Source organism: Thunnus thynnus, chromosome 15 (genome assembly GCF_963924715.1).
Source record: "Thunnus thynnus chromosome 15, fThuThy2.1, whole genome shotgun sequence".
Lineage (NCBI taxonomy): Eukaryota > Metazoa > Chordata > Actinopteri > Scombriformes > Scombridae > Thunnus > Thunnus thynnus.
In genome coordinates, this window is record NC_089531.1 from 24,470,323 (window position 1) to 24,484,537 (window position 14,215).

Below are 14,215 nucleotides of genomic sequence, written 5' to 3' on the forward strand. Positions count from 1 at the left end.
TAGTTGTGGATGTGTGTTTGTTCATCAGCCTTCTGCTGGGTGTGTTTGGATGTTCGGATTGCCCCATATGCCTGTCTGGTGACTGAGGAACATAGGGTCATTTCACAGAACCAACTCCATCCTGTGGAGTAAACACTGCTTCCTCGTGACGTCCCTGAGTTTCAACACGATCATACGCATCATACACTGGGTTTCATCAACAGCAGGATGAAGTCAGATCCCTACAGCGGCGTCCCCAAACACCCAGTGTAAACATCACTGTGCCTTTATAGTGTAAACATCATTGAACCCTTATAAGAAATACATTTCTTAGCTCGTTCATCCTGCAGTGCACTGGAGGCTTTCCTTCTTGAAGAAAGCTCCTTTGTGAAGTAGTCACGGTTAAGGATGCAGTATGAGAGCTGGAAGCTTCTCCTACCCCTTCTTAGACACATGATACATATCCTTAAGATGTTCATGTTATTATATCCTCCACATGACTGAGATGAACAAAAAAAAGTGTATTTATGTACATAGCCATGAGCATGAGCAATTGTATCTATCATGCTGCATTTTGTGACTGATTTTTATGATGTTCAGGGTGCAGTTTTGATAAATGAGGGCCATTTTGACTTTAATTGAAGGTCAGCTGCAGCTGAGCCTTTAGTTGTAAAACCACTTTGAGCGTTTTGTGTCATATTTCAAAAAATGCTTGTACCTTTCCTGGCCTTGACCCTGGTTTAAATACAGATATGTGAATCCTGGTTGTAGCTGTAATAAAGCACATAGTCTTGAACATAACCAGAGACAGGAATTCTAGCTTTCTGAGCTCAGAGAGAAAAAAAAACCCCAGCTATGATTAGGAGCATTTACTACTTTGCCCTTCTCCTCTGGTAGTGTGTGTAGGCCATTGGTGTTAATCATCTGCACTCTTTCTCAGCATTACAGTGTTTATGTATCATGCACACTGTGTGATGTGTGTGAATTTCATACACTTCATAATAACACCTTCTTGGGTGCTTGGCTGCACTGTAGGTGGACAGCTCGTTGTCAGCCTTTCATCCTTGACATATCATGCACACACACACACACACACACACACACACACACACACACACACACACACACACACACACCGCACAGCCACACATAGATCGCCCCATCATTAGAGTCTGGAGCACAGACAGACATAGGGGGAGGTGGAGTAGAGATGGATAGACAGAAAGGAAGAGAAAAAGAGAAGATGGATTCAGGAGGGAGGATATTCAGGCGCATCATTAGCACCAAGGATGGAGAGATCTAGGAATAGAGGAATATAATGAAGATAAGACAATTCATTTGGGATTTTAAATTCACAAAAATATGCAAAAACGTGGAATGTGAGCAGAGGCTTTTAACTGCTCGCACCCTGTCAAGCCTGCACAAAGTGATACGTTTCTAAAGCTGGCCTAATTATCGATTGCTTCAAATTGTCATAGGATGGGCGAAGCGCATTTATCCCAAACTAATTACCACAAGTTCAATTGTAATTAAAAATAAATGTCATAATATTGTGTGAATGTGTTAAATATTGATTTCTTTGACCATTAGGGAGCCATATGTGTAAAAATGGATACAGAGATGAAGCAGCTTCCCAGTGTGAAGTTCATTAAGGGAAGCAGTGACAATTAGCCAGACATGCTCACCAGACCAATCAGAAAGTCCTACTCGGATATTTTATTCAATTTCTCTGTGCAGAAATGAGCCAATTTCCACAGGAATGTGCATCTAGAAAAAAAAACCCCACTTTGTAAGCAGTTTGTAATGAGCAGGACTCTCGGACTGACATGTATGCGCTAGTATCCATCTAGCTTAGCTTATCCTGCTGAGCCTGAAATAGCAACAGTGCCTGGAGTTTGATTATCATTAATTCAGTTTAATTTCCTCCACCATAACTGAAACATTCATATCCGCACATGAATTATTGGGTTTGAATATCTCAGATTGCATCACAGGGAAAGGCTCGGAGATGGACTTGAAATTTTAAGCAGGGCTCAATATTTGAACAGTGCATTCCAGGAAACCACATAGAAGTTGTATTGACTTCCATCACTTGCGTTTCACTTTAGCTCTCAGAGAATATTGAGTTTATTGAAACAACATCAGCCAGTCTCCAAGGGACAAAAGTGGTGTGTAACAAAAAAAAAAAAAACGGGAAGGGCTGCAATTACTGGCTTAGAGGGATGATTCAGAGATGACAAAGAAAAGAGTGTTTGACGTCAGATTCACCCCCAAGATTCAAGATGGACAAAATTGTTCAATTTCATGTCTACAAATATACTTAGAGTAGCTGTAATCAATATTTTTATATTAACAATGGATCAGATGACTGCTTATGGGAAAGGGGTTGTTCATAGTGAGACATCCACACAGAATTATCACACAACTGCAGCTCCTGTCAGCTCTATGTAGAGCTTTAGCCTCTTTTAGCTAATTGTTTTGGACTCTCACCTCTCTCATTGGCATCATTTTCAGCCACAGAAGGCAGCTGTTTGCAGCAAAAAAGGCACTAAAGACCCACTGTATGCTACCTGCCTAGCACCAAACAGCAGACAGATAAGGTTAGCGGCTAGCTGGTGAACAAAGAGCTAGACATTTCCCTCAGGGGGTAGTGGAGGCTGAAAACAGAGCTAAAAAGAGAGTGAATATTTTCTTATTTTCACCCAGAGGCCAGAAACATTACTCCAAATGAATGCTAATGTTGTTCCATATTAGCTGTATAAATATGCAAATGTTTGCTAACAGCTTCACCACATTACCTTAAAAGGTGGTGTCACTGTTGTGGACAAAAAAAACCAAAACAGTTGTTGTTGGTTTAAATTTGAATGCAAAAGTTTTGAAACACATCTGTTGGATTTAGGTTGAGAGCACGGCCGTAACGACAACCGCTGAAATAGGACATCAATGTGACAATAATGCATACATTGTAGAAAACCTGTGAGAGTAGATTTGGCAGGTGAGGAGACAGGACAAGAGACTGAGAATGGAAATGAGAGACAGTGAAAGTGGAGGTGGAATAAGAAATGCAAAAAAGGTTGAAAAGAAGAGAGATGAGAAAGCTGAGACGATTATGTGACAGAATCAGCGGGCGTTAAAGAAAAGTCTATTAAAGAGCTGGAGTGTTATAATACATAAATATATGTGTGTGTATGCGTGAGAAAGAGAGAGCTCTTGTGTGTGTGACCTCATCTGCGCATGTGGATATGTGTGTGTGTGAGTGTGTGTGTGTGTGTGTGTAAGAAAGCTGTCAACTACTCCAGGCGAGAGAGTTCCAGCAGTGTGTCAACCTAATGGGCAGAAACTGGGGCATAGTGAATAATTCAACAGCTTTTTAGGGGGAGAGGAGACGCTTCCAATATCTTCCCCTAGGAAAAATGTAAGGACCCTGCTCTCATAATACAGACACACAGACACACACACATATCACAGCATGTGTGCTGAGCAACTATGCCATCAGTTCAGTCTTTGCCAACAGGTCTTAAACTCCTAAACTAATGTTCTTGTTTCTAAAAACAAACACGGCAGCAGCTAGCTCGAGTCCTCTGAGACTTCATGTTAGTTAAAGGAAATACGCAAAGTTAGTGAGCAATTGGTCCTTTGGTCACCTTGCTTACAGTAACATCTGAATCATTCATGTGTGCCTGGGGGATCATTTGAGCCATGCCAGATATTTACTTTGAGAGTAAAGCAACTGCAATTAGTAGCTGCAACGTCTCATCTCCCCACACCTGGCAGAACTAAAAATAATCCATGTTTGGGACTATATTTCACCTAAATCAGATATGTGATACTATATATCACATTTGGTGATATATAATCATCTCCTACATAACATGGCACAATTTAACAATATCAATGCATATTATTTGGAATGCTGAAACATTAGGGCTGGAATGTCAAGCCAAAATCAAGTCCTCCCAAATGGAGGAAGCTAGCATATTATCTGTATTGCACCACCTAATATTACACAACCCTGCTCTGCCAAATTAATGAAAGTAAATTCCCACTTTTTTTTTTTTCTAAAACCAGACTCAGAATCACCCAGAGTGGGCCTGTTATCAAACACAGAACCTTTACATAGCAGATTACTACAGGCAGTTTGAGCTCTCTTTAGCATCTCAAAAAAACATACTTAACATTGTTTTATCATCTTGATACTTTATGACTATTCCTTCTTTTTTTTTACACACCACTACATTCCTAAGTCTCAAATAAGTCTGTGTTGACTTCTGGTATTGGAGTTCATATCATATATCAGAAAAGAAACAAAGAGCAGGGAATTAGACCTCTCTAATCCCCTAATTCTGTGGTTCTCAAAGTAGGGTCCGGGGACCCCCAGGGGTCCTTGAGGGGGTCCCCAGCAAAAAAGGAAATAATTTATTTTCGCTCTTTACTTATTCCATCCATGAGTAACACAATGACAGAATTTATGACTATTTTGGTGGAGGATCCTGGAACAAAATCAAATGGGAGAACCAGTGGTCTAATTCACCCCAAGCATATGTAGTGACACTATATATGATAACATAATGTACATTTTATTTGTCTGTCATTACTTTTTGCCAAACAAAATGAAATAATTTCAATGCATGGCCCATATAACATTGAAAACATAAAATATTTCCTTTTTTGGTGTAATAACAATGCTTTATGGTTCTTACCAAACTTTGTCACCTTCATCAAATTAGCAAGTCCAATTTGTGGCAAAGGGTTACCACTTAAAAAGTTTTCTACATATCGCAATATAATTAGGGCAGAAGGGAAAAAGTGGACAATTGCAAGTGGACTTTGCAACTGTTAATATTATTTTTACACACACAACAGTGGGATCTTTGGAATCCAAAACAGTTAGGAAGTAAAGCCTATGTCAGCAAAGCACAAGGGTTATGCAAACAAACCAAATTAATGAAGCAGACCTGTCTTACTGAACAGTTCAAATATGCTTGGCAAAGCTTCCTGTTATTTGCATGTAGCCTGCTAGCTTGAGCAGCAGTGGTTGTTACTAGAAAGCAACCAGAAGGAGGTGCAGAAGGACACAGTGTAACACTGTAATTGGCTGCTGGAGGGTCATCACGTATTTCTACTTTGAGAGATCACTGAAGTTGGACAATGAACCAAAGATTTTCTGAATGCTTTTGATGTAATTTGTGACATTTTCATGTGGCAACTTCAAACTATCTCAAACTGATATAATACATGGAAGTGCATAGCAGAAACGCTACAACAATGAGCATTACGTGCCAAGATAGCTACAAAAAAAAAAAGAGCACATCTTGCGGGTCACCACTCATCAAACCTCTAACATGGACAAACCGTCCGAAAGTGTTTCTCTCCTTTTTGCCTCTGAACTGTCAGCTGACAAAGAGTGAAACCTTATGTAACACATGACATTTACAACAAGGTCCGTTCCCTGTCTACCTTTCTCCCTCTCTCTCCCATGTCTTCCCCCTTCCTCCCCACCATCTTCTCTCTCTCTCTCTCTCTCTCTCTCTATCTATCTCTCTCTTCATTCTGACTTACTGACATTTAATTAGTTGGTGAGTGGAGGCTCACCATATCAGCCCTATAGTGTTGCTGACCTTTTCTGACTGGGTCACTCATCTGCCATTAGAGCACTGACTCCCTCAACATTAACACCACTTCACACACACACACACACACATGCCCTCATCATACTCTGTACTAAAAAAGAATACTTAATGTGATCTTGAAGTGAGCCAGCTGGTGATCTGAAAATTGACAGCAAGGTGGAGTTTTCTTATGCAAAAATTAAATGAAGTCATATGGACACGTTTGATGATTTGTGATCCAGCCAGCCTGTGTGTGTGCGTTTGTGTTTTCACATCTTTGTACATTGATGTGTGTATGACGATTTTGGGAAGGTTGTTTGTGTGTGAAGAGGCCTCCTTTCAGTCGATTGCATCACTCTAATCAGCCATCATAAGAGGAGACTAACAACAGTTATCCTTTCATCTTTGGTCAGTCGAAAATGTCCTTTGCAACACACACACACACACACACACACACATACATGTGCGTACACACACACACACACCTGCACACACAGTCAAAGCCAATCAGAAGTTTCCAGTTCTGTCTCCCCCCATATCTCCTCTCCACTCCTCAGTGCTGTGACATATCACCCAGCAACATTAGCTGCCAGACACCTCCTATCAGGATTGGTTTGGAGGCCTTTTAATCCGCCCTCTAAAGAAGTCTTCCCTGTCAATGGAGGGAAACGTGACCCCAATACCAAAGGAGGAGGAGGAGGGAGGGAGGGAGGGGAAGTGGTGGTGGAGGGATCCGGGGAGACGGCCTGGCAGAGTGAACTACCCAACTGGCCCTGCATGCCGGTGTTGGGCTGCAGCCCAGACAGTTTTTTCCAGCTGGAGAGGTTGGAAAACATCCTCCACATAGACATAGAGAAGAGGCAAAATACAGCTTTATGATGGAGGGTGGGGCTGGAGTCACTGGACACAGAACTGAAAGTTATAGACGGAGAGAACAAAGTGTGGAAAGGAATGTAAAAATCTAACTGGATGTAGAGTGAAGATCATTTTGAAAATCTTCATCACCTTTAATGATAGTTTTATGATTGATCCTTGACATATTTTGCTCTGTTTTTGTAGAGTAGTCTACAGCTTGAAAAAACTTTCAATTTTCAATCAAATCTGGCTGGAATACTTGAAAGTTGTATATTGGCATTCCAAGAGTTAATGTTCATTAAACCTGCATTAAGTGAATTTTTGGTCACTTGGTAAACATGCTGTAAACATAACACTGACATATTAATCATAGCTAACATGTTAGCAGGCAGGTTATTTACACATTCAGTAGACATGCAGAAACATTAGCATTCATTTAGAGTCATGTTTGTGTCTGCCTGGCAAATATAACAATATTCACTCTCTTTTAACTGTTTTGGTCCACACCAAATCCAGAGGAAATGATCAGTTTTTTTAGCTGCTAAATACAGCCCCATATTCACCAGTTAGTCGCTAACCTTTACCAATAAAATATCTTGTTGGAATGTTAAAAGGATGTCACTAAAATGAGAAGGAAAGCATACTGCCGTAATTAAGTGTTATAGTTGTTCATTTCATCATTTCATTGATTATCTTATGATTTTTTTTATCTTCACCACCATACGCACAAGATGACTTGACTGATTAACTCATCTCAGTGACAGAGGATCTCATCTGTACTTTCTGTTGGCTTTGGTTGTAGAAAACATTCCCAGGCCTGTGTCCTTCACTGGCACATGGTTTGACAGCCCTGAAATGGAGAATGAGGTGATGAAATTCATCATTATGGCCCCCTCCATCATCATGTCACTGACATGATGTTTGTCCATGTGTCATCTCACTTCACACTTCCTCCATCCTTCTGTGGCCAGAAGAGCCCAGGCCAAAGCACTACATCATCCCCTTGGCTTCAGAATCGCTCCATTCTCTCAAAACCCAGATCGCTCCACAGTAGCGGCGTCCAAATATGTGCCATGGATGCTCAAGAGACTGCAGGTTTTCATTCCAACCTCTTGCAGCTGATCTTCCTAGGCAGAGATGGAGAATTAATCAGCAAAATCACCTGGTGTGGTCTTTGGAAGGAGAGGCTGCAGACTCTTGGCCCTTTAGAGAACCACTCTATATGGTGCTCAAAATATTCTGTAATCACAGAGAAACTGCCAACTACACGGCTATCAAAACTGCTTCTCAAGCCTCCATTTGGAGACAAGGAACCCTGACACCTCAGCCAAGCTGCCAACTAATGTTGTACAACTTCAGCAAGAAAAGTGTCGCTGATCCCTTTGATTCCTGGAGCCCCTGTGGAATCCGATAAATGCATCCAGGCAGAGTAGCCCGGGACTACACCACAACAGCCTTTTCACAACAGATGACACCATTAGGTCAGAGCAGACTGTCTCTCCATCACTCCTCTATCTCTCCCGGTCCAGTCAGTTTCAGACCAGGCTGGTAGACAGACGTGTCAAGCCCCTCGGTGCCTCATTTAGCAACTTAGCTCAGGAGTAAGCTTGGCAAACGAACAATTTGTTACCACAGTAAATATACCATCATGTTGGACTTACTTAAAAGTAAACAGTCACCCTGAGTGCCATAACATTTATGTGAGTAAAGAAGCACAAAAAGAGAAAGAAATATGTTTGTAATACCTAGCAAACATTTTGACTACAATATGGTGCAAAATCAGGCACTCATACAATGCACCTGCAAGTTTGAAGCAAGAGGAAGTGCAAACATGTTAGACTAAAATGAAAAACCCCTCCCTCTTTAGCTGCTGCTTTGATTGTCAAGATTTTCAATCCAATATGCAGTTTACACTGACAATGATGGCAGATGAGTCATTTTCAAAAAAATGGGTCGTTGATTTCAGACAGAGGTAGACAAAAGCTGGTCATTTCTGGTGTTATCGGCTGGAATGATAACTGTCACCTACAAATTTTACTTCAACTCTGGCTAGCTAGCAGGTTAAGCTATCATTGACTTTGTTAGTTAGTGGACTGAGACTAAAGCTGCATGTCAGGGAAAAAAATGGCAAGAAACTGCCAAACTGCATGTTTAACTCTTAACATTACAAGAGAAAGGGTTTTTTGGATGAGGACCAACCAATGTGTTTGGAGAATGTAACAATGTCTCGGAAATGGTTTTTTTTTAGTTGTAAGAACTGATTTGGCACTAGAATAAATACATACAGAAAGTTGGATTACAAATCACAAATATAAATGAACAGTCATGTAGAGGGCAATTTAATATGGCAAATGTAGTTGTGGATACTTCACAGGTGGTCTTCATCTGATGCAGGGGCATCCTCTGTCTCTGTGGCCTCTGGAAAAAATACAATTAAATGTCTCCAAGAATCCACATATTGAATCCTTGCATGTCAAGGAGAAAAAGAAAAGTTACTTTTAGGAAACATAATAATAATAGATGTGGCCTATATTCTTTTGAAATACTTTTCTGTTTTCAGAAAGCAGCACTGACAGTTTGAACAGATCTGATGCTCATGCCAAATAGATGAACTGGATGAATAATATTATATCATATTATATATATATATATATATGTATTTTGTATGTATGACTTAAGTGTAACAACCACCTCTTGCACAGCAGTGGAGTCAGTGATACATTTTCCTGCATGTCATGCTTCCTGCTGATCTGTATCTATGATGGCTGCTGAGTGGTTGAGGCTGGTACAGCACACTGCAAACCAAGCTGATGCAGGTCATCTGGCCTTCTGGATCAAAGTTGTGACATCCTATAGGCCCTGATGACACTCATTTTATTACCATGGCCCTCTGAAGTTTTGGGATGGAACTTTAGTCTTTGGCCTCCTTCAGTATCTGAAATATGACAAAGACAACTCATGTCTACTAGCAAATGGGTGATATCAGTTCACACAAATGATATGTCCGCTGATACAGCACTGCTTCTCACTGATGTATTTAGCAACCGCACAAAGTGAATTATTTACTTATTGGTACAAGGGAAGACTGGATATTACTCTTATAAGAAAGATCTTAAAAATCAAAATTCAAATTCATCAATGGCAGCGCAACACTTTATAGTCATACAATAACATCAACTGCTGTACATAAAGCGGCCTTCCTGAACTTGAAAATATGCATTTGGACAACTGTGTTGCCTCACAATAACAGCAAACGAACTGCAAGCTAAATACACAACACATTAAATGTTTACCATTATTAACTACGTATCCTCAAGTACAATTAAACCCACTTGGGTCATGGGAGAGCTCGCACCATAGTCCATTTTAAAATTCAGGACCTGCAGGGAGATGAATGCAACAGAAGCATCTGCCCTCTGATTGGACAGGTTGATTCTATGTTTGACCAGTCGGATTCAGCTGTAAAAACAGGGTCAAAATTCGTACTTGTAACTTGACGTTTGCAGCTTGTAACTTCAGTGTTGCATACACAGGTAGGAAATTTGTGTGTCCATCTCTCAGATTTTCCACACATGCACAAAATATTTCTACAGCTGCAATACTTTATTACACATTCACAAACCATGTCACAAGCTCAAAATATCAATGACCCTTATTTGCTTCCATAGATTTACTTTAAAACATGCAGGGAAATCCAAAGCTTGGCAAGCCTGGTGTGCCCAGTTATGATTGGACATTGCTGTTCGGGGGAGGGGTCACATAAAGTTGTAGTGTTTTTTCATGTCAAGCAATTGAAGTCATGAATGTAAATTGATGGGAAATATCGACATTTCTATCTGAAAATACAGCCTACTGCATGCAAGGGCATATGGACCTTGAGCTGGAAAACATTTTCAAATCATTAGTACTACTACTACTGTGTTCTTGGCAAATCAAAGAATCCCGACCTGCTCCAGGGATGCTCTTCTATTGCTGGCCCTGACCTCTAATCTCCGAGAGGAAAGAGAATTTCCCCAGGGATCAACAAAGTATTACATTATAATTATTATTCTGGCTGAAAAAAAAATAAACAATTTGTTGGATGGAGTTTAAGATCTATGGAGATTTTAAAAATCTCCATGTTTACCTTTAGCCATAGATAAAGAGCATACATAGCCAAAGGGGCCACACTAAGATATTAAGGTTTTAATACTCTTCCAAATTGAGCCCTGGGAAAGAATGATAAATGAAGGTATTTATTATAATCTGCTGCTGGTTATTTTATCCTTAAGCACTGCATTGCTGTCTTTTCCACCATGTTCCTCATACTGCTACATACAAGAGGTGAATGGAGCTGCAGCTTACACACACACACACATTCAAGAATGTTCAACCTGTAACATTTTAGTAATTTGTTTAATTTTACCCCGCCACCATGAAATGTAGTTGTCTGGTCTTCAAAGTAAGGTGACATTTCCCCATGCTATATAGACAAAGTGGAGAAACCCTCTGCCTCTGGAACAAAGCTCAAGCCTCTCATAATTGAAGTGGCAGCAGAGTGGAGTGGTGCGTAGGCTGTCCTTTAATTAGAAGGCATGAGTTCAAGCCCATGTGACAAACATTCGCCTGCTCGTGTCCTTGGACAAGACAGTGAATGCTGCTTGGTGGCCGACCCTGACCCTGAGAGATAAGAAAAATGTAAAAACTCAGGTTATTATTAGAAGTAGCATAAATCGTCTACACAAAGTACAATGCAATAAAATAACAAAATTGGTAAATCCAGTGACAAAGTACCTTGGATAAACCTGAGTCCTTAAATCAACCATCTTTTTCTGATAATTATTGTACCACATTGATTCTCCACAGTATTTTCTGCAGTACTGGGCTTTTTGGAGAGAATCTTTGGCACCGGTCTTCAGTGCATTAATATCTGCTTGTTTAGCGCTGTTGGCATTTGTTGCATTTACATTGGCACTACAGTGGTAAAAGCTAATTAATCATCCTGTTAAGGAATGATAGCCATATAGCCAGCTGTCTGTCCTTCTCCAGGTCAGGCTGACTTCTCTATCTGGTCTCTCTCACAGGAACCTTTGCTAAAGAAAGTTGTGTTGTGTTTTGTCTCAAGCCAAGGCTGTCTGAGAAGCAAATCCTTGTCTGAAAGTTTAACTAGGCATGCTGACAGCTTTCCTGCAGACTTAAAGCAGCATTCACGGTATCAGGACTGTACTTTTATTGTACCCATATGTCTGCTTAATAGATTAAGGGTTAAATAAATCTTTTTGCATAAGACATCCAAGGCTCTTGATATTTCTGAATTGAGGAGCTCAAGATTTTCTTATTACATCACGTGTATGCAACAGCAATAAAACAAGACCTAGAAGATCTCCAGTTGGGGAATCACCCTTCTCAAATATGTTAACGACCTGCAGATAGCTTCTCCATCGAAGGAAGCTTGTTGTTCTGACTCCATCTTGCTCCTGCAAAGACTGGCTGAGTGTGGTCACAGAGCCTCTTTGGCTAAGCTGCAGTTTTGTCTGCCTGAAGTAACTACTTGGGACATGTAAAGAATGGACATCGCCTCCTCCCACCAGAGAGAGAGTGAAACCTCTGAACAAGATGCTTCCTCCGAAGACTAAGAAAGAGATGCTCTAATTTTTTGGGACTGCAGGCACTGGATTTATGAGCACGCTGCTATGGACTCAGTTTTGCGGGCAGCCACAGTCCAATCTGCTCCCCCAACTGTGCTATAGACTGAGGAAATGCACAAATCTTTCCATGAACTGAAACATGCACTCTCCAGAGCCCCAGCCTTGGGGCTCCTGAACATGAGCAATGTACATGTATGAAATGTACATGCATGTGAAGCTCGTATGCATGTACATGAGCTTCACATGCATGTACATGAGAGGGATGTCTGTACTACAGGCATCCTGGTGCAGACACATGGGTCTCATTACCGGTTGTGTAGTACTTGTCTTTGACTTTCGCCTGTGGTCCTCGGAAGGCCAGGTTGCCTTAGATCAGTGGCTTCAGTTGCCATCATGATTGAGACATCTTCTCCCATTGTACTAGGTTGGGACTGTGTGGTGCATGTTCCTCATTCAATATCAAAATTTTGGGGGGTTTTTTTGTTTGTTTTTTTTACAATTACCACTTGAAATGACGATGGCATTTGCAAATGACAGGGTCTTAGAAAATGTAAACCATACTTTGGGGTTTCCTTTGACTTCTTTAACATGCTCTGCTACTCAGCATATGACGGCACCACGTCGCTCAGGATAGGAGTTGATCATTCTTTCCATTTCCCAGATATCTTTGAAACGTTCACCTCTTTAAATCCAGCCACTCTCCTTCCTTTGATTGAGGCAAAAAATGAGCATGATTGCCTTGCTATTATTGAGACAAGCACATCTGCAAGACGAGATTTGTTGCAGAAACCAATACCTAATTCCTATCTGATTCTCTACACTGATGGTTCAGCGTATATACCATCTGATAACAAATACCTTGCTGGCTATGCCGTAGTTAATAAAAATAGGTAGTGAAAGAAGCTCGAGCATTACCTAATGGTACCTTGGCACAAGCAGCTGAACTGTACACACTTACAAGAGCATGTATTCTAGATAAAGTTGCAATCCTGTGACATGTGGAAATGCATTGGCTCATTCTGAAACCAAACGAGCTGACAATTGCTCTTCCTCCATGGTAAGTCAATGTACCCCCTCACAACCCCTAAAATTTGTGGACATTTGGTTGTGTGTCTTTCCTCAGTCTATTCTCCATTAGCTGGTACATATTGCTCATAGGCCCACCCATGTAGGAAAAGGGGGGATAAAGCAATGGTTTGGACACAAAATAACAATAAAAGTTGCTCGAAAGAAATATAGGTAAATGAATAACTCTTTAATAAGTCTCCATATACTGTAGTGGATAGTCTATTAAAGGGATAAAACTTTTACTTCTTCCGAAGATGATTGAGGTGTGACCATTGGCAGGGAATAAACTTTGCAGGGAACAAACAGTGACAGCCTTTGTAGCAAAGATAACTCAAACCTCTTTCACAAATAGTTCCCGTCAAATTACTGGAATAACCTTTCAGGTACTGCCAGTTATTTTTACTATTCACACATGCAGCTACATTCAGGAACATTTCCATCCTTTTCACACATGCCATGGCAATGCCAGAATAGATGGGGCAAGGGGGGGGGGGGGGGGGCGGGGTGGGGGGTAGGTTGTAGCGAGTGTGGTTGAGAGAGAGAGCGGGTTATTGATAACGGCTGCCAGACCGGAGCAGAGTATGAAGTTAGCAGTATAATGTTAGCTGTGAACATCATTGCAATGTGTGTATATGTGTGAATAAATGCTCCTACTGGTGTTACATTTACATATGTTTCTGGTGTAGTGGCATATCCACCCACTGAGCCACCTTAATCAACAGGAGTGACAAGTGAATTTTAAATCCTTAATTACAAACCAGTTTACTGTCTCTTTTTCATGGATCTGACTCCTCACATCTCTGTTCTCCATATGCCTGTGCACCAAAACTTTGCTCTGCACTCCATTAGAGTCGTTAATGTTATGGATATGATTTGGATTGTGATATTAAAGGTAAGATAATAACGTTAAATGGAACATGATGCTGTAATATTGTCACACCAAGCACAGACACACAACGCAGACTTTTAAAAGGGAGCCGCTGCTTGAATAGAGGAGACATTGCTATTTTTTGTGTTGTCTTCAAATATTTTAAATAAAATGTTCACACAAATGTTTATTGACATAACTAATTGTAA

The 14,215-nt window shown here is 40.7% G+C and overlaps 1 long non-coding RNA gene across 1 annotated transcript; it reads right to left on the reverse strand.

The window, feature by feature from the left end:
• Positions 1–5,187: 5,187 nt before the first annotated feature.
• LOC137197951 (uncharacterized) lies at positions 5,188–12,652 on the reverse strand. Its single transcript, XR_010931540.1, has 3 exons — positions 9,776–12,652; positions 9,135–9,378; positions 5,188–8,908 (listed from the first exon to the last, which is right to left on the reverse strand). It is a non-coding gene; the product is annotated as an uncharacterized lncRNA (long non-coding RNA).
• Positions 12,653–14,215: the final 1,563 nt, after the last annotated feature.